The sequence below is a fragment of the Rousettus aegyptiacus genome, unplaced genomic scaffold (genome assembly GCF_014176215.1).
Source record: "Rousettus aegyptiacus isolate mRouAeg1 unplaced genomic scaffold, mRouAeg1.p scaffold_m13_p_10, whole genome shotgun sequence".
Taxonomy (NCBI): Eukaryota; Metazoa; Chordata; class Mammalia; order Chiroptera; family Pteropodidae; genus Rousettus; species Rousettus aegyptiacus.
Genome location: NW_023416285.1, coordinates 31,216,052 through 31,239,334, shown reverse-complemented (window position 1 = coordinate 31,239,334; position 23,283 = coordinate 31,216,052). Strand labels below are relative to the sequence as shown.

At 34.1% G+C, this 23,283-nt stretch overlaps 1 pseudogene; it reads right to left on the bottom strand.

The window, feature by feature from the left end:
- Positions 1 to 22,951: 22,951 nt before the first annotated feature.
- LOC118609255 lies at positions 22,952 to 23,069 on the bottom strand (annotated as a pseudogene).
- Positions 23,070 to 23,283: the final 214 nt, after the last annotated feature.

Sequence of the window (23,283 nt, the reverse complement as noted above, 5' to 3'; positions counted from 1 at the left end):
AAGATATTAAAATGTCTAAACCATTTAACTAAAATGGTTTTAATTAAAAAAAAATTTCTAAAACTGTACCAGGTAGCATGAAACTCTACCAGGTCTCTGAGTCTCTAAGTCTCTCTGTCTCTGTCTCTGTCTCTGTCTATGCCTCTGCCTCTCTTCTCTCTCTCTCTCTCTCTCTCTCTCTCTCTCTCTCACACACACACACACACATACACAGACTGCCTACACTTTTCATACTTTAGAGAACAGAGCAGACACTCTTCACATTCAACATTGTAATTTGTATAGGATATTGCTAAGCCTCAGTGAGAGAATTTCTATACTAACTTTTGTTTTCTTGTCTCTGTAAAAGACCAAATAATACTTCCCTTTTATTGTTTGCAAATCTATTAATATAATCAGTGTTTCTCTATGCCTCTAAACGCTGTTTATCTGTTCCGTTTTGGAGAGCAGCCTTTAAACTCCTCTTATATTTCTGAGCAATTGTCCTTGGTTATTTATGCTGTGGATGCCAACTAGGAATACAACTTTAAATCATGCGAAGAAAGGTTTTGTTCTCTCTGGAAAACCCCTTGATCAGGTGAATAGATCATATAACTAAATTGACAGGATTAATGACTGGATTTTTTTTTAACACAACCTTTGAAGTAAAAGAAAATTATTCAGTTGATTGAGATTACATTAAAAGAAACTTGAGAAGTCTTCATTTGGTCTAATACACTAAAATCTAAGAAGCTAAGTAGATAGGTCAGGATATGAACCAGCTTCCCTGCTTTTGGTCCAATGCTTTTCTGGTTACGTCCCTATGTCCTGTCCACGGCTACAACAGGAGGCAGCAGGACTACAACAGCAATGAATTAAAGTTCAGCATCACAAAATAAACCCAAGGCTTAAAACAGACTTCTGGACAATTTGAGAATTCTCATAAAAACTAGAGTCAAGCAAATAAAATGCAACAATTTATAAAGATTAAATCTTCATTTGTTTAGCATATATCTATGACCCATCACTGGTATAGAGACTAGATATAAAACAATGAATATGACAGAGATAGCACTTGCCTTCATCATGTCTATGGAGTGAAGACATATCTTAATTAATAATTTAAATTATTTAATTAATAATATTTAATATTTAATTACTTGCATTGGTTTATTTGAGCTGCCATAACAAAATATCACAGACTGGTCACTTAAACAATAGAAAAGTATTTCTCACAGTTTTGGAGGATGGAAGTCCAAGATCAAATCACTGGCTGATTAACTTTCTAGTGAGTACGCTCTGCATGTCTTGCAGAGGCCCTCCTTACTGTGTCCTCATGTGGTGAGAGAGATAGAGCAAACTCTCTGGTGTCTTTCCTAGGGCACTAATCTCATAGTGAAGGCTGAACCTCATGACCTTATCTAAACCTAATTACCTCGCATAAACTTCATCATCAAATTCCACCATGTTGGGGTTTAGAATATCAACACATGAATTTGAGGGATACACAATTCAGTCTATAGCACTTATTTAATCAGAAATATAGAAACATAATTATAAATATTTAGTTATTAAAATGATTTAATTATAGTTATGATGAGAATTACAAGAAAAAGTAAATTATACAATGAAAATATATAACAAAAGAACTCAATTCTGATAATATAAAATTCTCTGAGGACTAGACATTAAATCAAAACCCAGAAGGTGAGTGAGTTTTAGATAGGCAAAAAGAGAGAATGTTGGGAAACCGTGAAAGTCTAGAAACAGAAAAAACTCACTGCATTCAAAGCAGAGGAAAATAGTCATTGTGGCTACAGAGAAATGAGCAAAAAGAAGGTAGCACGAAATGAAATCAGAAAGGGGACAGAAGCCAGGTCATGCCAAAGCCTATGTTGTGAAGCATGATAAGAACATTAAACTGTCTTAAGGCCAAAAGGTTTTAGGGAATTGTTCCATACGGGGAGTGAGTAGCTAATGCTGTGAGAGAAAAAAATATTGTTTAGGTGGATACATAGAAGATCATAATGAGAAGACTTGATGAAAGATTGAATTAATGATTGAGGGAGAGTAAACCGTTGCCAAGTTTCTGGCTTGCAAAATTCAAAGAATAGTGGCGTCATTCATAATGCTAAAGAACAATGGAATACACGGGTTTCAGGAAGAAGCTTATAAGTTTGGTTTTGAAGTTAGAGTTTTAGATTCTTTTAAGATATTGAAGAGGAGATACAAGTAGCCGTGTGCATGTATCTATCTGAAGATAAAAGGAAAAGCAAGAGATGGAGATTTGGATTTATTGTATGCTATGAATACACTATCATTTAAAGAAATAGCAATGGATGAAATTATTAAGGAAGAAAGGGCCTATGGTAATCCTAACATTTAATTATTGGATGAAGGATGAAGAATCTACAAAGAAAAAAGGAACTTCTAAAAGATAAGATTAAAACTTCTTGGCAGAGGAAAGGGAAGAGTGTCCTGAGAAAAGTGGAGAGACCTACACTGTTGAATGCTGTTACAAAGTTAAATGAGATGAGATCTTTAAAATGCCCACCTTAGTAGCATCTCAACACGCCATGTGGGTGGAAGCCATCTTGGAATAGGCTAATGCATGGTTAGAAGATTGGAAACCATCCTGAAGAAATGCAAACTGTAGGTGTAAGAGAACTTCTTTGAGGAGTTTAACTAGGAAGAGTAGGAGTGGATAAAGAAATTACTGGTAAAAGGAAACTCTTTTGGAATGAGACAATTATGATGAGAAGATTAGAAGCAGGAAATGTAAATTACAAATATATATACTGGGAAGAGAGGAGAGGGAATTAACTACTAGGATGTGGACATGTGGTCTAGGAAATGTTTTTGAAAAAAATCACTTCTATTGCACTGTGACAAATAGATTGGAACCTCCCATGAGAGAAAACCAATGATAAGGTCATTGTTTTAGTATAGACAAAAGATGGCTTGACCTAGGACAGAAATTGACTGAACCAGATGAGTTCAAGAAAGATTTTGAAACTAAAATTTATAAGAGTTGGTGATTATTTGTACATAGGGAGAGGGGAGAGAAAGGAGTCAAGGATGACTCTCAGATTTCTGGTGTGAGTAATCAGATGGGTGATAGGCTCATCTACTAAAAAGGAGGAGCTGCTTTATGATGCAGAGCATGGATTAAAAATAGAGCATATTGAGAATTAAAGTTTGAGTAAGGGTTGAAATTTAAGGTGTCTATAAATATACTGAATAAAAATAGGCATAGCAGTCGAATTGGGGCACAGGAAAGATAATTTTATCAAAGATGTATAATTGGTGGAGAATTCACCATAGTGTAAGGGATTCCCAAAAAATTGAATTTAATAAGTTCCATTATTATCCAAAATATCAGAGGTGAAGGTTTTCACAGAAATTATTTTATCTATCTTTCATCTAGCAGCCTATCAATAATATGCGTTTCTTTATTTTTTACTTCTCTTTCTTTGTTGATTTATTCTTTCAAGTTAAGGCTCACCACAAACATAGAACTGTGATTTCTGAGTTAGCAATATTATATTGTAAAAAAAAAAAAATGTATAATTTTGTAGAAAGCAGCTCTGTATTATACATGGTAATCAAAACCATGTAATGGATGGGATATCAAGAAAGAACATGTAGAGAGAGAAGAATTGAGAATGGAAATCTACCATTTAAAGAAGTCACAGAGGATAAGGAAAACAGAAACCAGGAAGACAGCAAGAAATCAGAAGAAGTCCTTGTCTTAGAAGCCAAGGCCAGAGGATAACTAGAGAAGAAAATTGTCAATTTACAGCAAATAATTCTGAAAAGACAAATAAAACAAGGATCAAAAAATATTATTTGGATTTAGAGTCATAGAGGTCACTGACGGCTATACTAGGAGCCAGTTGAATATAGGGTTGGGGTTACTGTAGAAACCAAATTTCAGAGTTAATAGGATATAAAGAAGAGAGAGTGTATAGACAACCCTTTTAAGAAGTTCGTAAAGAGTTGAAAAGGCAGGAGTAAGTTTGAAGATCTATAAGGCTGTATCAGCCATGATTACTATAAATACCATTGATGCAGGACAGGGCAAATTTCCTCAAGTGATGGGGAGATCAAGCCTTGTATTGAGAGAAGTGTAGAAAGAATGCAACACACATGCCAAAGTTAGAGTTAAAAGGAAAGTTTGTTAGAGAAGGGGTAACACTCCACAGATAGCGTGGTCTCCTCTCGGAGGCAGAGAATGAGAGGGACAGTGAGAGAGAGAGTAAAGACACTGAAAGGGACCCAGAGGGAGAGAAACAATAGAGATAAGGACAGAGAGAGACAGAGAAAAGACACTGAGAGGGACCCAGAGTGTTCAGGGAATTCAGTTTATATGTAATTCTTTAGTTCCCATTTCCTTTGATATGGACATACAGTGAGGAAGGGTAAGAATATGTGGAGTGAAAGGCCTGCTGTCAGTTTCCAGCCTTTAATCAATAGATTCCCCATAGTTTTAGCCATAGGAAATGACTCTTGGTTCCTGTTTCTTTTGGCACTGCCTGTGTTTTAGACCCTTGGCCTCAGTGAAGACCAACGGGTTCTCTGTCCAACATAAGTTGCTTGTCTGGGCTCCACCAATCACTCGCCCTGGGCATACCAGACTCTCCTTAGCTACTTTATGCAGCCAAGCTGACCAAGTTGCACCATTGGATTTTTTTTTTTTTTTACTTTATCATGTCACTTCTGAATCTGGATGAATCCGAGACGCACTAAGAAATTTTAGTGTGGAACCTGGCATCCAAGAGTACCAGAGCATAAAACTCAATGGAACAGAGAAGTTAACTTGTCAAGGGCCATGCCTTGCCTAGTGAAAAACAAGAGCTGGAAGAGAGCTAAGCTAATCAGTCCCCTCACCTTCCTTTCTCCCCAGGACTACTAGGTGCACATTTTCTCCTTAAAGCCTGTGCAGAGATATTTCAAATGTTAAGCAGTCATATCTATCGAACAACCTGCTACACACTTCAGAGCCAACAGCAAAGGAGTGGCTATTTGCTAACGTCTCATTTTATGTTGCTTTATATTCTTCCCTGACTCACTTTTCCTTTCAAATGTAGCATTAGTACTTTCATTTTTATATCAGCCTTTCTAGTTTATAATAAACCTGAGTTAATAAGGAGTCCAGGAATTTTTTTTTTTTTTAAGATAGGGAAGCTCTAGTATATTTAATTACCAAAGAGAAGAATCTTGTCAGAAAGAAAATGGTAAAGAAGCAGGAGAAAGGAGGAATCATTGTTGGGGTATCGTTTTCAAGTAAGGAGGTAAGACAGGCTCCAAAGCATGCATGGAAGGTGAAACTAAGTTTTATTGTGCTCTAATTACATGCCAGATTCTTTTCTCAATGATGGAAATATATTATTAATTTTTTAGTCCTCATAACATCTGTTGAAGTAATTTTCACCATTTTTCTCATATTGCAGATGAAACTGAGGTGCAAAACTACTAAAGAATTTTACTGAGTCTTACTGAATTTAAGTAGAGGAGACAGAATCATATTTCAAGCATCTATTTCCACAACCAATATTCTCAGTGTATTTCACTATTTATTTTCCTTAGAATAAGATAATTTCCTCCATTGTGATTAGAAGGGAAGAGTGGTTCAATGCAGTTGTAGATATGAAGATATTTGTGGTGGAATTGGTAAGAGGATTTCCTCATTTCCAAATTTGGAAAATTGCTCTAATTCTCCCAGCGGACTGAACTGTCAGCTAAGCGTGAGTGGGAAAAGTGTATGCTGGGAACTTGACATCAGTATAGAAAATTAGAAATTGTTTTTTTACAGCCTAGGTTATTGCAATAGTCTCCAACCTATTCATGGCTGCTTCACCCCTCATGTCTCTCCAATCTATTCTCAACACAGCCTTAAAGTCAAGTCTGATCACATCCCTCTACTCAAACCCACCAATGACTTCCCATCTTACTCAGAAGATGAACCGAACAATTCTTAGGAAGACATGTAAGGCACCCCATTACTCACTTTTATCTCTGCCTGAATCTTTTCTAAGTTCCTCTCCTACGACTTTCTCTCTGTCCACTCAGCTCCAGCCTCCCATGAAAACACTGGTCATTGTCCCATCGCAGGAACTTTGGACCTGGAATTCTCTTTCTCCAGATGTTTAAGTGATCACTCATTTTCACATCTTTTAAGATTTACTCAATACTTGCCTCTCAGAGAAGCCTTCCTGGCCACACTAAAATCTCAGTTGTCCTACCAACATTTCTTATCCCCATCCCATCTTTACTACTCTCTCCTTAGCATTTATAATGAATTACCTATCATATTACATCCTTCAATTTTTTCATTTTGTTTATTGTCTGTTTTCCCCTCTAGACCGTAAAGGTCTTCGGGAGCAGAGCTTTTTATCTGCTTTTTTACTACGGTATTCCTAGCAGTTAGCACAGTGCCTGGCTCATAGATGCTCAATAGATATTTGTTGAATGAATGAATTTATTAGTAAAATGTACTAAGATATTAGTAAAATGTACTAAGATATTTAGACAATCCAGGCCACCAAGTTAGGGTGGTGACCATGAGTACGTAATTTTCTTCTACAACTCTCAACTGCGAGGTACAGGCACAGGGAGAGAGAGGGAGGGGATTTTTTTTTTTCCTACCAGAATTTGACTCAGAGATGTTTTTTCTCTCTTCTTTCTACCGTAGACAAAATCTTGGACCTTTTTTTATGTCTCATCAAGGTTTAGACAGACAAGAAATAAAGATGAGCCACTTTTAGAGGGCTTATGAAAATTCAGATGAGAGTTATTGTTAGATATCCAATAAATGTTTTGAATAAAAAAACATTTTCACATCAACAGGGTGAGCTTAATTTCAAACCTTAAGTTGTACATTTGTCTTTTTCATCTAGAAAAAAACTTGTATTTGTTAGCAGATCTGTGATTTTGCAGTTTTGATGCAAATTCAACAGCAGTTCGAAGGGTCACAGACCAGGCTTGGAGTTCAGATATGTTAAGTTAGTACATTCCCATCTAATTTTCCACTCCTAAGAAATGGAAAAGATTGAGTCACTCAGTGATAAGAAGCTTCCTAACTGTGACAAACAAATCTAGAGCAGCATGGAGAAGTTGACCCAGTCAATCAAGTAAAGGGGATAAAGGAGACATTGTAATGAGAATTTAAAGAAGGCTCTTTGATCTTCAACTGATAATGGCACTTAAATAGCAACAGTGGTTTTGCAAAATTTTCTGGGCACAAGATGCCTCCAAGGTGTTAGTTAAATGCAGAATCCTGGGCTAACTCAGGATCTAATAAGTAAGCACCTCCAAAATTGGGCCCTAAATTCTTAATTTTTAGTAAGCACCACAGCTGATAAGTTGACTATAAACTAAACATAAACTTTGTTGTAGAACACAGCCCATAATAAAAAGAAGACGAAATTAGCCGCTAAGTTACCAAATTTCTGAAAGTTAGATACTAAAGCTCCTGCATCTTCCTCCAGGAGGAAGCTTTATCTTCTCATCTAGAGTTTTTTAAATTTTTTAATTTTAAACAAATGTATAATACTATCGCTTGTTTTTTTATTTTATTTTAATTTTTTATAATTGACTCGAAAACAACAATTAGAAGAGAGAAGATGCCTGATTAGCCAGGCAAGCTGAAGTCTAAAAACAAGAACTAACAGCTGAGAGTTTGCCAGGAAATTAGGAAAACAAAACTATTTCCAAAAGCACACAAGAGCCCAGAAAGAATTGTAGTCTAGGACCTCTGTAGGTAAAAATAAACAGATCTCAATTGCTCCAGAGAGTATCACTGCATCTCAAACTAATACTGTCCCTGAGTTAATAATGAAAGATTCAATCATTTTTAATTCTCTCTATTTAAGACTTCACAGAAATGTAATGAGTCTTACAAGGAGTTAGATGCACAAAAATAATATTAAATATAGATTAGAGTAAATTTCAATTATTTGGAAAAATTAATGGAAGTGAAAATCTTATTCCTTAGATTAAGGATATAATCACAAACTTTCTGTGCAAATAGTGATGAAATAATGTCCTAATGTTGGACATGGGGCTGGCCTGGCATAGGAATTGGTCTGGAGGATGGTGTCATAGTTTGTGTTCAAGGTCTCAGGGCAGTGAGAGCCAGAAAGGAAAGCCATACCAGTGTGCACTAGAGGTTTGCCACTCCAAGGGCAGCTCCTGGACCAACAGCAGCTGCATCACCTGCGAACTTGTTAGACTCTCAGATCCCACTCCAGACCTCCTGAGTCAGCATCTACAGTTTCACAAGATTTCTGGGCACATTAAAGTTGAAGAGTGCTACATTAGTAAAACCTGGGATTTCTATATAAAGGGATAGAGTTGATGTAGAAATCTTAGAGTGCAGAGTTTAGAATCACACGGGAACTGGAATTTCAAAAGCAAGTTCAAATTATTACATAAAACTGCCAAGAATAACTCAGAGGTATCAATATAGCTATTAAAGAGGGGGTAGAGGTGATCATAGTCATAGGTGGGACAGGTATCTTACAAATATTTTTCTTACAAAATCTAAGAAATGAACAATCATGTGTATGATTCAATGAGTTTTAAAACCATTTCAATGAGGTAAATTTTATTGTAATATATTTTGGCAAATATATAACCTATGCAATTATCACTTCCATCAGGGTGAAGAACATATTCATTGCCCTAAATTAATTTTCATCCCCATAGGCAACCACTGTTCATCACCACAGACAGTTTTACTTGTTCTCGAACTTAATATCTACTTTTTTGTATGTCTAGATTCTTTCCCTTAACATTATGTTTTGAGAGCCACTTCACATTGTTGTATATAGCAGCAGTTTGCTATCTTTTATTGGTGAATAGTATTGTTTATACGACTATTCCATATTTGTTTATCCATTCTCTTACTGATAGAAATTTGGGTTGTTTCTAGGTTTTGCTTTTAGAAGTAAAACATCTATAAAAGTTATTGAACAAGCCTTTGTGGACAATGTTTCATTTCTCTTGAGTAACTATCTAGGTATAGAATTGTTATTAACTTATGAAGAAACTGCTAGTTTTCCAAAGTAGTTGCACCATATTACGTCCTCACTAGCAATATGTGAAAATTTCAGTCACGCCACATACTTGCCAGCATTTAGTGTGGTGTTACTAGTCTTTATAAATCTAGCCATGTAAAATAGTTATGACCATGAAATGGTGTCTGATCATGGTTTTAATATGCATTTCACTGTTGACAAATGATGTTGAGCAGCTTTTTGAATGTGTGCTTATTTCTCATCTGTCTGTCTTCTTTTGTGAAGGATCTGTTGCAGTCTGAGACAGATTATTTTCCAAAATAATGATAATAAAAATAGCCACAATAATATCTTCTATAAAATATATTTCTCATATAATGCATTCTTGACATTCTTGCTATCAGGTACTAGGGTTTATGTCACTTCATCTTAAAAGCAGGTGAAGCTTAGTGACTGCCTTGGCTGATAGAGTATGGGGAAAGCTTTGCTATATGACGGAAGAGGCTAGGTTATAAAAAGCTATATGCTTTGCCTGGTTATCTGGGGATGCTCTCTTTTGGAACCCAGCCATCATGAAGTTTGGAAGCCCACATCACTCTGTGGAGAGGCCCATGTGCATAGGAATTAATAGCTAATACCAACTTGTAACTTGCAAGTGAGCCATCTTGGAATTGGATCCTCTAGCCCCATTTGAACTACCTTAGCCAATACTAAATGGAACAGAGACAAGCTGTCTGCCCTGAGCTTTATCCAGGGTGCGGATTCATGAACAAAATGCATGATTATTGTTGTATGAAGCCATTCGCTATGGGATAGTTTGCTATGTAGCACTAGAACAGATTTTAGTTGCTGCATAACAAAACTATAGCATGTGATGTTGGGTTGGTGATTGACTGACAAGAGAAAACCAAAGAATATTAAAATCTTAAGGATCTCAGACAGAAACGTAAGAGAATCTAGAATGCTGTCAGTGATGGTTTAAAGTAATGTCAAGAAAATATAATTAGAACCTAAAGAATAGGGAATACTTGTAATGTATTGGCAAGATGTGTGGCAATACGGCAGAAGAACCATTGTGATGATTGGAAAAGAAAGCTTTGTGCAAGCATTATTTCAGCCCCCATTCAGCCACAAAAGAATGGGCTTTGGGCCTGGAACACTTTTTTACCAAGGGATAAGGAGTCCTCACAGCCTGTGCTGGACTCATCACCTTGTGTGGGAATATCTTTCCTTGTTTCAAACTCAACATGTATTTGCTCTGCTTCATTGTGTCATACAGCACCTGCCATATCTGTCCCCTGTGGGGAGGGGACAGGGTCCTTCTGCTGCAACACAAAAGGAACATGTGCAGGTTAATTGCCCTGCATTGGCTGCCAGGTAGGGCCCACTGGCTACTGGGTGCAGATGCCCACTACGGAAGCAAGCTCTGTTTCTTCTCTGTGTGAGTGCTTGACTGTGTTGTATTTTTCTTGGCAACTCAGATACCAAGATGCAATGGGCACAAGTGTTCGGCCTTCTCTTCCTGCTGATAGGGAACAGATGCCACTTGCTCCACAATGCCAGTTTCTGAGCGTAGACCTTAATAACCTGAAGCTTCAACTTTCTCTTGGGATGCTTAGTCTTAGGACCCACCCACACTGTTATAAGGAAGCCAAGTTGCCACATGGACAGAACATGTGCATCCCCTGATGAAGTACCAATTACTGTCCAAAAATGACTTCCAGAAATGTAAATGAGCAACCCTTCCAATGATTCCAACCTCCAGGCATTGAGTAAGCCTCAGTCTTCATGCCATCTGAGTTGTTGCCACATGAAGCAAATATACGCTATCCCCTCTGTGCCTTTGTCAAATTGAAGATTTGTGAGTAAAAGAAATGGTAATTTTTTTTAAATCATTAATTTTGGGATGACCTATTATTCAGTAATAGACAATTGGATCAAAGTTTTTGTTCATTTTTTAATTGGATTGCTTTTTTTTTTTTTTTTACAAATTAGTTTGTAAATATCCTTTATATAACGAGGAAACAAGATTTATGTACATTGTCAGATATATATATGTATGTATATATATATATTATATTTTCTCAGTCTATGACTTTCCTTTTCCTTTTATTAATGGTTAGTTTGATCAACTAACCATTAGAAGTTTTAATATTGATGTAGCACAATTTATTAGTTTTTTCTTTTGTGGATAGCGGTTTCTTTGTCATTTTGAATGGAATGATGACTTTTTGAAGTACATAATTTTTTTCAAGAAACTTAATAATTTTAGCTTCTACATTTAGGTAGATGACCCATCTGAATTGTGTGTGTGTAGGGGGATATGGGGTGTGAGGTAAATGTTTAAATTTGTTTTTCTATGTTAGCCAGTCGTTCTATCATAATTTGGTAAAAAGGCTTTTCTTTCTCAATTGAATTACTTTTGCACTTTTGTTAAAAAGCAAATATCTCTCGTTTCTTCACAGATCATTTTTGTGTGTGTGTGTGTGTTTTAGCATGATTAATATGGCATTATAGAAACTCTTGGCACCAGATAGTGAATTTCTTCCAATGTGGGAAAACGTATTAAACATCGTTTGGGCTATCCAAGATTCTTTGCATTTCCATATAAATTTAAAATCAGAATTGCTTACTTCCCCTTCAAAATCCCAGGCCTATGCCCTCCTTCTCTTTTGTCCAAAATGGCATGTAAACCTCAGCTGCTCAATGGTTCTCTGGGTCTCATTATGACACCCTTGAATGTACATCTGTCTACTAAAAATAAACTTTGGACATTTTCTTCTGTTAATCTGTCTCTGTTAATTTAATTATTAGTCCAGCTGGAAGAACTTAGAAGGTGAGAAGAAGATTGTTTTATGTTTTATGTCGATTCACTGTAAGCATCACAAATAAATAATTCTATTTTTTCCATTGCATTTTGTACATTATATCTATGTTTTAGTTATTTTTGCTTGATTAAATAAATCAACAGTCTCCAGTCAGCAAAATATTACTTCATGTTCCTTATTTATTGATTCCTTCTATATAATTAGTCACTAAGTTTTTTTCCTTTTACTTAAAATAGTTCTTAAATTCACCCTTGCTTCTGAAAACTGTTAGACTACATTTTCTTGGTTGTGAAGCATTTTGCAAGGGTGTCTTAACTGTTCTCCTACTTTCAACCATTTTCTCCTTTAAAAATCACAATGTTAATAAGAGCCATTTAACAATATTCAACCAAATATATAAATCTTTTTTGCAGCTCTGACAAAAAAGATGTTTATACTCTCAACTCTCCATTGTTTGCATGATAAAGGATCTAATTTTGAGAGAAGCCAGTTCTCTTCACCATTCCCAATATTTGCCATGGCATCTATCACACAATCATGCATTTATTATTCCTACTGACTGGTAGTCTCACTTTGATCTCTTCCTGGTCATGAGCATCTATCTATATCTATTTATCTATCTATCTATCTATCTATCTATCTATCTATCTATCTATCTATCATCTATCTTTCTTTCTAATCTCTCTATCATTATCATCTATGTAAACATCTAGTTAGCTAGCTTTGTATCTATATATCTGTTCTTTGAATCTCATTAAACCTTGCCTAATCCCTCAGCACTAGGTAGTTGTTTCCTCTTCATTGATCTTTGTTCTCAATTGTAACATCAGAGATGCTTTAATTTCTTTTTCCATTATTATTGTACCTTATTTTAATATTAACATTCATGTTTTGTGCTTAAAATATTGAATACCAGACACACATTAATAACTATAACCATAATAATATAAAACAAAGGTTATTTTTATATATGTGTATATGTGATATAATATATATTTATTGATAGAAGAGTTAAGAATTTTAGTCCATGAACTGTCTAATTTTACTGTTTGCTCTAAATAGATAAATTTAGAGTTTTTTTTTTTTTTTTTTTTTTTAGTGAATTTGAATCCATACCATCCTGAAAGGAATAACGAGCCAGAGAGTATCATTGCATTAGCTATTTCATAATAATTTGTGTTCATCTCACCTTCATATTGCAAATGCCTTTTTTGATGTCTACAAATATATTGTGAATTATTTGAGAGAAGAAATCACCATTTTTATTCATCTCTGTCTTTTTTTATCCTCTGGCACAGTGATTAGCACATACTACACTCTCAACAATGATTCGATAAACACAGATTATTAAAAACCTGTAATGATGGAGGCCAAGACTAAAAAGACTGTATGATGTAAAACTATAAAGGGATAATGAGTTTTTTTTTAAATAGTTTATTTTAGAGAAAGGCCACTGAGTTAAATAGACATAGTGGAATGAAGGAGCTTGGGAAATAAGACAGATCTATGCAAAGAATCTCATTAAATGTTTAATCAAAATTTCATGATCTGTGTAGGGAATTGAAAAAACTCCCTGAGAAGTCATAAAAATTAATTTGAAGAGGAATTAAAAATTGAGACTCATAGTGCTGTGTGAATGATTTTGTGTTTCACAAAGCTCCCTGAATGTGTTTATAAGTTGAGCATCCTGTCCCAGCCTCATGAAACAGGAAACAATGCATCGGTCTTTACATCCCTTGGTATTTGAGATGGTTGGAATTATTATCTCATACTCTTGGCTGTCTCAAAGGAAACCAAATAGAAGTTTATGTTTGGGTCAAGCTTTAATTTCTATAAGACTGAAAAATGTAATCACTATCTGTCAGATGCAAATATCATTTTTATTTATTTTTTGATCAGGAAGAGCTCATTCTTCTGGGCCTGGGTCAACTGTAATGGGCAGTGGGGAAAGTGCCACCCAAGGGTATTTCAGCATTCTCTCCATATTATTCTCTTTTTCTGACCATTCACCTTAATTCTTGGTGGAGATCATTGTGTAAAGTTCACTAGCTTATTTTCTTCTTTATTAATAGTGGGTAGAAATAATGAAATCTTAACTAAGATTATAAAAATATAGTGCCTGTGACTCCATGTGTAAATTCTTTAAATTTTATCATTTCGGACCATAGAAAGCATATTATGGAAAAATCTAATAAACACAGAAGACTTATTCCCAAAAAATTGGACAAACAAGTGTCTACATAAAATAGAAATAACTATAATATTAAAGTAATAGCATTTAAATTTTAGAAAGTCATTTAAAATTAGTGTTCATGTAACTAAAATGATTTATTGCACATCTTTGATGGCATAACCAAGATTTCAAAAGTTGAAATGTGATATAAATGCTTAAAAACACTTAATTAGCAAGCAATTCAGTCTTTTTAAAAATGCTTTAAAATTTGACTATAAGATAATGACCACAAGTTTTCAGCCTTTTGTCTTCAGGCATTAAAATGTAAAGGAAAGCAAATATGTCTAAATGTTTCAAATAAAATTATTTTCAAAGAGGATTATAAATTAGAATTTACATCCAATGCATATTTCTCAATAAAGAAACAGGTATTTCCATGTACCAATCATTGTGTATAGCTTTCTTAGTAGCAAAAAAAAAAAAAAAGGATGATCATGTTTTCATGATTACTATAGCACACTGGACATTAGACAAGGAATTTCAATCAAAGCAATTATTTATAGCTGAGGTTAGCCATATAAACCATGTTAGGTTACATGTAAGGAGAAATGAAGAAGTCATTTATAAGCAAAACCCTTAGAAATTAATAAATAATCAGAATCACAAAAGACAATTTACTATGTTCAGATATTACCGAACTGCAAAGCTCCCTGAGAATCAGAATTCTTCGGCAACTTTCCAAGAAGCATGTTTTAGAAAATTTTCTTGGATTAAAAACCACTAATGTAAATAATTAGTCCAATTGGTTTTCCTATGGAAAGAGAAGGTGAAAAACTTGATCCAAATTTTTCAATGCACTCATTTTAGGAAATAATCAAAGAAGAATCAGAGGACTCCAAGGCCTAAGGAACGGCGAAGTCACTTGATCCAAGTAGCTTGTGTCCCAGAATAACCATGGGTAACAGAGGTTTCTGTATACTGACAGTGGGCGATAGAAAGCACTCAATAATTAAATTAGGAAGTTGTTCAGAAGAAAAATGCAGCCTGAAGGAGAAGTAGAAAAATATATATCATTCCACGATTGGATAAAAAAGTTGTGGTACATGTATACAATAGAATACATTCAGCCATAAAAAAAGAAATGAAATCTTACCTTGTGACAACATGGATAGACCTAGAGGGCAATATGCTAGGTGAAATAAGTCAGACAGAGACAAATATCACATAATCTCACTTACAAGCGGAATCTAAAGAACAAAACCAACCAACCAACCAACAAACAAACAACGAAAAAAACAAAACAGAAACAGACTCACAGACATAAGCAACAAGCTGATGGTTGGCAGATGAAAAGGGGGTTGGTAAGCAGAGGGAAAAGGTGAAGGGATTAAGCAGTACCAATTGGTAGTTAAGAAATACTCATGAGGATGTAAAGTAAAGCAAGGGAATATCATCTATAATATGTAATAACTATGTATAGTGCCAGTTTGGTACTAGATGAATCAAGAGGATAACTTTGTAAATTATATAAATGTCTAATCATTATGCTGTACACTTGAAACTAATATAAGGTAATACTGAATGTTAACTCTAATTGAAAATCAAAAAAGGAGGGGGAAAAAGTGAGAGGGAATAAGTTTTCAGGTATAAAACAAGTGAGTCATGGGGATGTGGTGTATAGCACAGGATTTGGTGTATAGAGTATAGTCAATAATATTGTGATAATGTTGTATGGTGTCACTTGGTTTCTGGACTCATGGTGATCACGTCTTCAAGTATATAAATGTTGAATAATCATGGGGTACACCTAAAACTAATGTAATAATATACGTTAGCTATATTTTAATAAAATCTTAAAGAAACTAAAAGAACATATATACTATTCCTTGAATAAATATCAGGCATTTATACACATGCTCTCAGATCCTTCTAAACTAATGCAGAAAAGCTATTCTATTTCCTTCATTTTACTGATGAAGATATTGAGGTTCAGAAAATTTAAGTAACTTGGGCAATATTGCATGACTAATAATTGGCAAAGCTAGAATTCAAGACCAGGTATGTCTGGTTCCAAAGCACATTTCATTACAGGAATAAAGTGATGTCTTTGAAAGTTAATGAAATCTTGTGAGGAAGAATCAAAGACTATCAGGAAAAATTCACTCATGTGTGGGATATAAAATCAAAAGGAACAAACAAACATGACCAACAGAGACTCGCGAACACCGACTGTATTAGTGGTTACCAGAGGGAAGCAGGAGAGAGGGGAGATAGATAAGGGTTAAAAGGGTTAAAGGGGTCAATTACATGGTGCTAAAAGGAAATCTAACTTTGGGTGGTGCACACACAATGCAATATATATACAATGTATTGTTGAATTGCACACACGAAACTTATTTAAGTTTGTTAATCAATGTCACCACAATAATTTTCAATAAAAAATCAGGGACACAGATAATGATTTCAAATTTGAGAGTAGGAAAATATTAATTTATAGAAAGATGTAATTCTGCTGTGTCAGAGACTGCCTACTATTTTCAACAATATTCGAATTTTCATTTTTCTTGGCATGCTATTTTAGTAACATTCTAAATCCCTTTAATTGGGAACCATGTGACGAATTCTCTCCAATAGGATATGAATAAAAATAACATACATCTGGCTGATGTTATTAAAAGCAGCACACTCGTTTTTTCACTTACTATTAACCTGATGCTGAGGATTCAGTTGAGAACTCCGGGACTCTAAGGAAGCCCTTGATCCAAGTAGCCTGGGTTCCTAAATGACTACAGGGAACAGAAGTTTCTGTCTGCTAACATTGGGCTATAAAAGAAAACAAAAAAGTTTTACTATATTTACCCACTGAGATTTTAAGGTTGTTTGTTACTCCGGTTAGTCCACTCTGATATGTCATTCGATAGATGGTGTACACTATATTCTTACTAAAAAACTGACTAAGCTGATCACTGTTTAGGCTGAATTTAAATTAGAGGATGATAATACACTGTTAAAACAATGCAATGAATTATAAGAATTATGAAAGCGTATGGAAGAATAATGTTGCAAAGAGTGCCCACTAATTTTGATATATTTGATAACATAACAGAGAGAACCATGAGTAACATTTTTTTTTTCTTTAAATGTCTGCTCATCAAAGGTTGCATATTTCACACGGTAAACTTAAAATTACAGTAGAAGGAAGTGTATGTACACAGTTTCGATGAGACATGGTTGTTGAAGCACTTTGCTACACTGTGAAAATAGCAAATAAATCTTTATTTATGTAACTGAACTGATTAGAAAATGTAGCACCCTTATATATCTAAGCAGGTATACTTGCCTCTGCGTTTCTCATCTTTTCCCAGCAGTAGTTACTGATGTCTTAGACTTGAGGGTTTCATTCTGTCCACCTGATGTTCAGTTTCATCCTATAGTCTGAACAAATGCTGCCATATTGTCCTCCACCAGATGAACTCAAGCTTGGTTTACTCAAAGGAAAATTATGTGCTAAACTTCTGCTGCTCATCTTACCTCTCATCCCAGGGCTAGCCCTAAAATTTGGGGGTATCACATTATGTCTGTGTCTCTTCAGCCTGGCCCAACATCTCCTTCCTGATCTTTTCGGATAAGAATCTCACATAGCTCACAAACAAGTTTGTCCAGGTTACTAGAGCATTCATTTGCGGGGGGAATTATGAAGTTATTGTGGTAGTATGCATTTGAAGGTATTTGAGTAAAAATAAAAGACAAAAGAGAGAAACACTAGCAAATGCTATTATGGAAGTTAACATAGTAGATTAGTTGGCTGACTCGAAAAATGTAATCAAAATACAGCGATAGAGAGACGTAACTAAAATAGACAAGACACAGAAGTGTACTGAAGCCCTCATATATAAAAGTATTTTTTGGAAGCCTCATTCCACTAAAAGTAGGAAGCCCGATATATTTCTCACTAATAGATTCATTTTCTAGAAAGTAATGGAAGCAACTATGGGGATTGCTACTTTGAAAATCATTGCAAAAAAAAAAAATGAAGAGCTGATTTTTGGCATAAAATCAAAGGAAGAATATTTACAACGGTACAGTCTGATGTGTGCACTGGCCTTCATGAAAGGGGCTTCAAAATATTCACAAAAAACATGAGTCTATCTTCAAGAACTTAAAAGAAGAGGGTAATTCAAAAAGGATAGGCATTTCTAAGAAAATAAATTCTGACAAGTCAATCATAAATAATCCCCTGAAACAAGAAAAAAAATAAAGGTGACTTCTGAAGAAATCAGTCTAGCTCTACAGGGAATTATCTAAGAATGCACAAATGAGGGATGAAGAGGCTCATTTCAAAGAAAGAACATAAAGAAGTATTCAAGCAGAAAATTTATTACAAAAATACTAAAATCCAAAATAAGCTAGGGTTTGTGAAGTATACTGAGGACAATAAAAATGTCTGTTTTTCTGTTTTTTTTTTTTTTTTTTTTTTTAATGGAAAAAGACCATAAAGAAGAATTAGTCTTGGCCCTGAGGTTGCAATGTTAAAAGTGAGAAAAGAGAACAAGTCAACATTTATTTTACTTTTACTTTCCATATGAAAGCCAATGAACTTCAAAGTGCACAGGGTAAAACTGCCAAGAAAAAATTAGGCTCAAGGTAGTCAAGGAAGGGGAAATTAAACCTACATTTATTGATATCTACTCTATGCCATGCATTTATTCAGCAATTACCTTTTTGGAAATTTACTACACATACTCTTACAGGCAATAAATAAATTAAATAAATGTCTGAGCTTAAGAAGCTTTGATCACCAGTGAAATTTTATATATGCATCTTATGTATTCCTAGGAATTTTAAAGGTATCATTAATTTTACAGAAGAGTAAATCAAGGCAAAGAGAAGGCGGTTAAGTTGCCCAAGGACATAAAGCATATTAAGTGTAGACACAAAGTAGAAATCTAACCCTGTTTGTATTTTTCACTTTCTATTATGTGATTCTAAAGCAGACAGTAAAAGTTTGTGACATCTTAGGGTGCAGAAGTAATTGCAAGTGTAGTTGTAGAAAATCTTTTGGAAAAAATCTACATTATAAATGAAGATAGAAGCACATTTAGAAAAAAAATTTAGATGTAGAAAATTATGAAGAACAGCTAACACTGGATTTTCTGAATAAAAATAAAACCTGCTATTGTTAGATCAAATAAACAACATGAAGTTTAACAGAGAAAATATATAATTTTATACTTAGTTTAAAAATTAATTAACGAAGAAAGAATTTGTGGTTCAACATTTTTTTTATGTAAAAGAAAGACCCAGACAATTTTAATTATTATAAATCTAATATAAGCAACAGTATAAAATGGCTTTTCATATAAATAATACCATCTCAGCCTCATTTCTATTCAGTGACATGACCACTTAAAGTATATTTGAAGTGAGACATTGCATGATAAAGTCCACCCAAAAGAGATCGATAAAAAGAATAGAAAGATAAATGAATGTTTTAACCACCCTTATACCTCCAGTGCCTCTCTGTGGGTCTGGAACAAATTCAGCACTTAGTAAATATGTGTTGAATTAATAAATCGTAGACACTATGTAACATGGGACATAATTAAAGGAACCGAAAAGTTTTATCCCAAGAAAAGGTTTTGCAGGGTGATAGCAGTTGCCTTTAAGTAAAAAAAGCATGTATCATGTTGTAAAAGATAAAAGAGATTTTTTTCCTAGCAGTTTCAGAGGGAGTTAAACATGTTTTTCTCTGCTTGTAGTAAAATAAAATCTTTAAACTGAATAGAGGTATCCAAAAATGCAATGATAGCCTTCTCACACATGAGCTCCCTGTTGCTGCATGTGTTAAGATAAAGGATCATGAAATTTAAGGAAGATGGTGAAAAGGTGTCTGCTGCAAATATTTGCACTTTGAAAGGCATGATGTGTCACCGTGAGCTATAGTGACTGTTAGAGCTTCCAGAGGCAATTGTGGCCTTCCCTAGGCCACCCCGCTCCCTCTGCTTACCTCATCACACCTTGTAATCCTCAGTGACTTTCCCAGGTGCCACTTCCCCAGGAGGCTGTGAGCTCTGTGGGGCAGATGCTTTTCATCTGATCCACCATAATATCCCTAGCAGCTACAAAGTGCTTAATGTATTAAGCTCAATAAATATTTGTTGACAAAGTATATGAATAGATTTTGGAATCATTACTGTTTTAAAATCCAGTATCATATTTTAGATGTAGCATTTTAATTTTTGTAATAGAGTAGTGAGGACTTTAATAGAAGGATGTTGAAAAATACATACCTCAATTTTAAAATTTATACTTATTTGCTGATAATGAGAATATTCTCTATTACTGTATGAATATATACCTACCATTCAAACTTATTATTTTTTAGCTTTTATTTCATTGCTCTCATCAAACATCTGAATACCTCTTAGCATATAGTAGTGATCACTATATGAAGCAAAAGGAACTCTCATTCACCCATTCAACGAACATTAGTAAGATGCTGTGCTAAGATGATGAAGATAGAAAAAATGAATAGGGTACCATATCTGCTTTTAGAAGCTGTTAGTACAGTAGGAGAGACAACTGTATAAATAGAAAATTATACCATGATAACAGTGTATGAACAAAAGTCGATGTACTTGATTGGCATACCTAAAACAGATAAGGCAAGGCAGATGTATTAGGATATATTAAATAAATAAATACACACAAGCAGGAACTAATTGAAGTAATAGTTGAAGAAGAGAGAAGCATGGGGAATTTTCATCATGTATCTCTAAATCATGGATGTGGACTATTGAGCTTGCTGGGAGCAAGGCGAGCAGAGAGTAGCACGTAATTAAATAATGAATAAGAATTATTACTAACTTTTGAATAGTGCCTTGCTGACCACTAAGCTCACAAAACTGTTTTATCACCATTTTACCAAAAAAAAAAAAATCTGAAGCTAAGGGAAATTAAGAGATTAGCCCGGATCTCCTAGCCAGTACATGATAAAGCTAGAACTGCATGCAGCTCAGCATCTATTAGATGTTTTTCACTCCTGTGTGAAAAAAGGGTCTTCAGAAGTGCTTAACTCATTGAAATAAATATTCCAGGCACGTATCTCTTCCACATAAAATTACTTTTAGTTCAAGGATTTTATGCATAAAAATACTACCTAAATGTGACAGATAAATTTTACATAACCACATTAATTCAACACAGAAGCACAGTCCTCTGCCTTTTTTCATCCTTCTCCTTATCTACCTGCAAAATAACTTAGGAACATTATTCAGCTTGGAAGCACACAGCCCCTGCTAGCATCAACAAGAAAATTTATCTTCAATGTCTTTTTCTTTTTTAAAAAACAAAATGGATTGAATATATGAATGATTTAGTTTCTTTTTATCATAGCTGGGGTATTCTGAATTGATGGTCATGACAGATCTGTTCTTTACCCTAAAAAATAATGACACTCTTCAAGGTAAATTGCTGTCACATACTGATTACTTGGACAGAGATAAAAACAGTAACCATAATTATTAATATATTCACTTCTGAGTTCAGAGGAATATTTGCAATAGAATGGAAGTTTTTACTGGAATCATAGGAAATTCCAAGTCTTCTTTTCGTGTTGTAATTGTCATCTCTGAAGTCTCGAATCTCTTACCAGGAAGTCTTTAGGTTTATAAATACAAGTCAAATTGAAATGGGAATTATCTATGTATTTTAATATTTAATACCAGAATTATCAACATTGGTGATAACCTGAGCTTAAAAGTTTTAATTTTCTGCTTCTACTCTGAACAAGTTATTTAAAATTTCTATGCCTCAGTTTCTTTATTTGTAAAAAACAGACATTTAAATTTTGGAGTTTCATAAAACAAGTGAAGTGATATTTGTAAAGTGATTATCATAATGATAGACATGTTAAATGCTTAATAAATATTATTTGCTATTATTGGATTCCAGGGGAAAAAAAGATTTTAAAAACTCAAGATTGGTTTTATTTTAAATTTATATAAAACATTTGAAGGATCAGATAATTCTGTTGGTTAAATAATTGTCTGGGTCTTCACTAAAGACTGAGACAAAGGCCTAAATTTGCCTTTCCTTATTTTGTATTGTAGATTGTTTTACCTTTTTTTTTTTTTTTTTTGCTACAAATTTGTCAATGCTAAAAATGAAATGATAGTATTCATTTGTGTCTTAAAATTTGAAATCTAGAGAAAACGATAGATATTATCTATGGCAATTTATTGAAAAGAAAACTGAAAAGTAGAAACCACAGAAGTTTTCGTGACAATATAAATTAGAAACTAATAATGAATTTTATTCCAGTTTATGTTTTTGGTGGAAGAATAAATTGTGCATGAATTAGAAACAATATATCTAATACCAAGCCTGGCTTTTATTTTTATAGTAAACTTTGTATCTATATTTGGAATCCTCATTTAAAATATTTTGGTCTCTGTCTAACATTCCCAGACTTATATAATCAATCTATTCAGTGACCTATTTAGTATATTGGGCACCTGGAACAGATCATTTTTTAACACTCCTCCTCAGTACAACGAAATTATTTTGAAAAACATTCATAAAATGAAACAAATACCAGTAATGCAAAAAAGAAGCATGTATGTAAATTTTTTATTTTATTGAATTTTGCCTATACAACTATGCAAATGAACAAATTAATTAAATGTTATAATATGAAAAGAAAACTAATATTTTTAATTACATTATTACATTTTTAAAAAATCAAAAATTAACACATAAATAAGTACTTTCAAAGAGTATGCAAGTTTCAGATAATAATTTGCAAATAGAATGATGAATGAAGTAATTAAAAGTTTTTTTTTTTTTTTTTTTTTTTTTTTTTTTTTTTTTTAGGAGAGACAACCCTTGGTTGACTTCACAGATTGCAAAGACCTTGTCAGCTTACAATCCCTTATTTTTTTATGTTTTTACGCCTACAACACCTGGTCTTCCTAGGTGGTCTCCTATCCTAGTACTAACCAGACTCCACCCTACTTAACTTCCGAGATCAGATGGGATAGGGTTGCTCAGGGTAGCATGGCTATAGACAGTAATTAAAGTTTTGTTTTCTTGACCATATAACTGCTGAGATCATGTTTATTTAAGTGTAATGCTTAAATGTAAGAATCTGTAGGACCACAAAGAGTGGATAATCCAACACAGTGGGGTCCTGGTGGTGTAGGCTCACATTGGCTCAGTGGCTATTGTGAGTATCTTTTTAACTCCTTACTCAGCGACATCCCATTGGTAGCTTGAGGTTAGG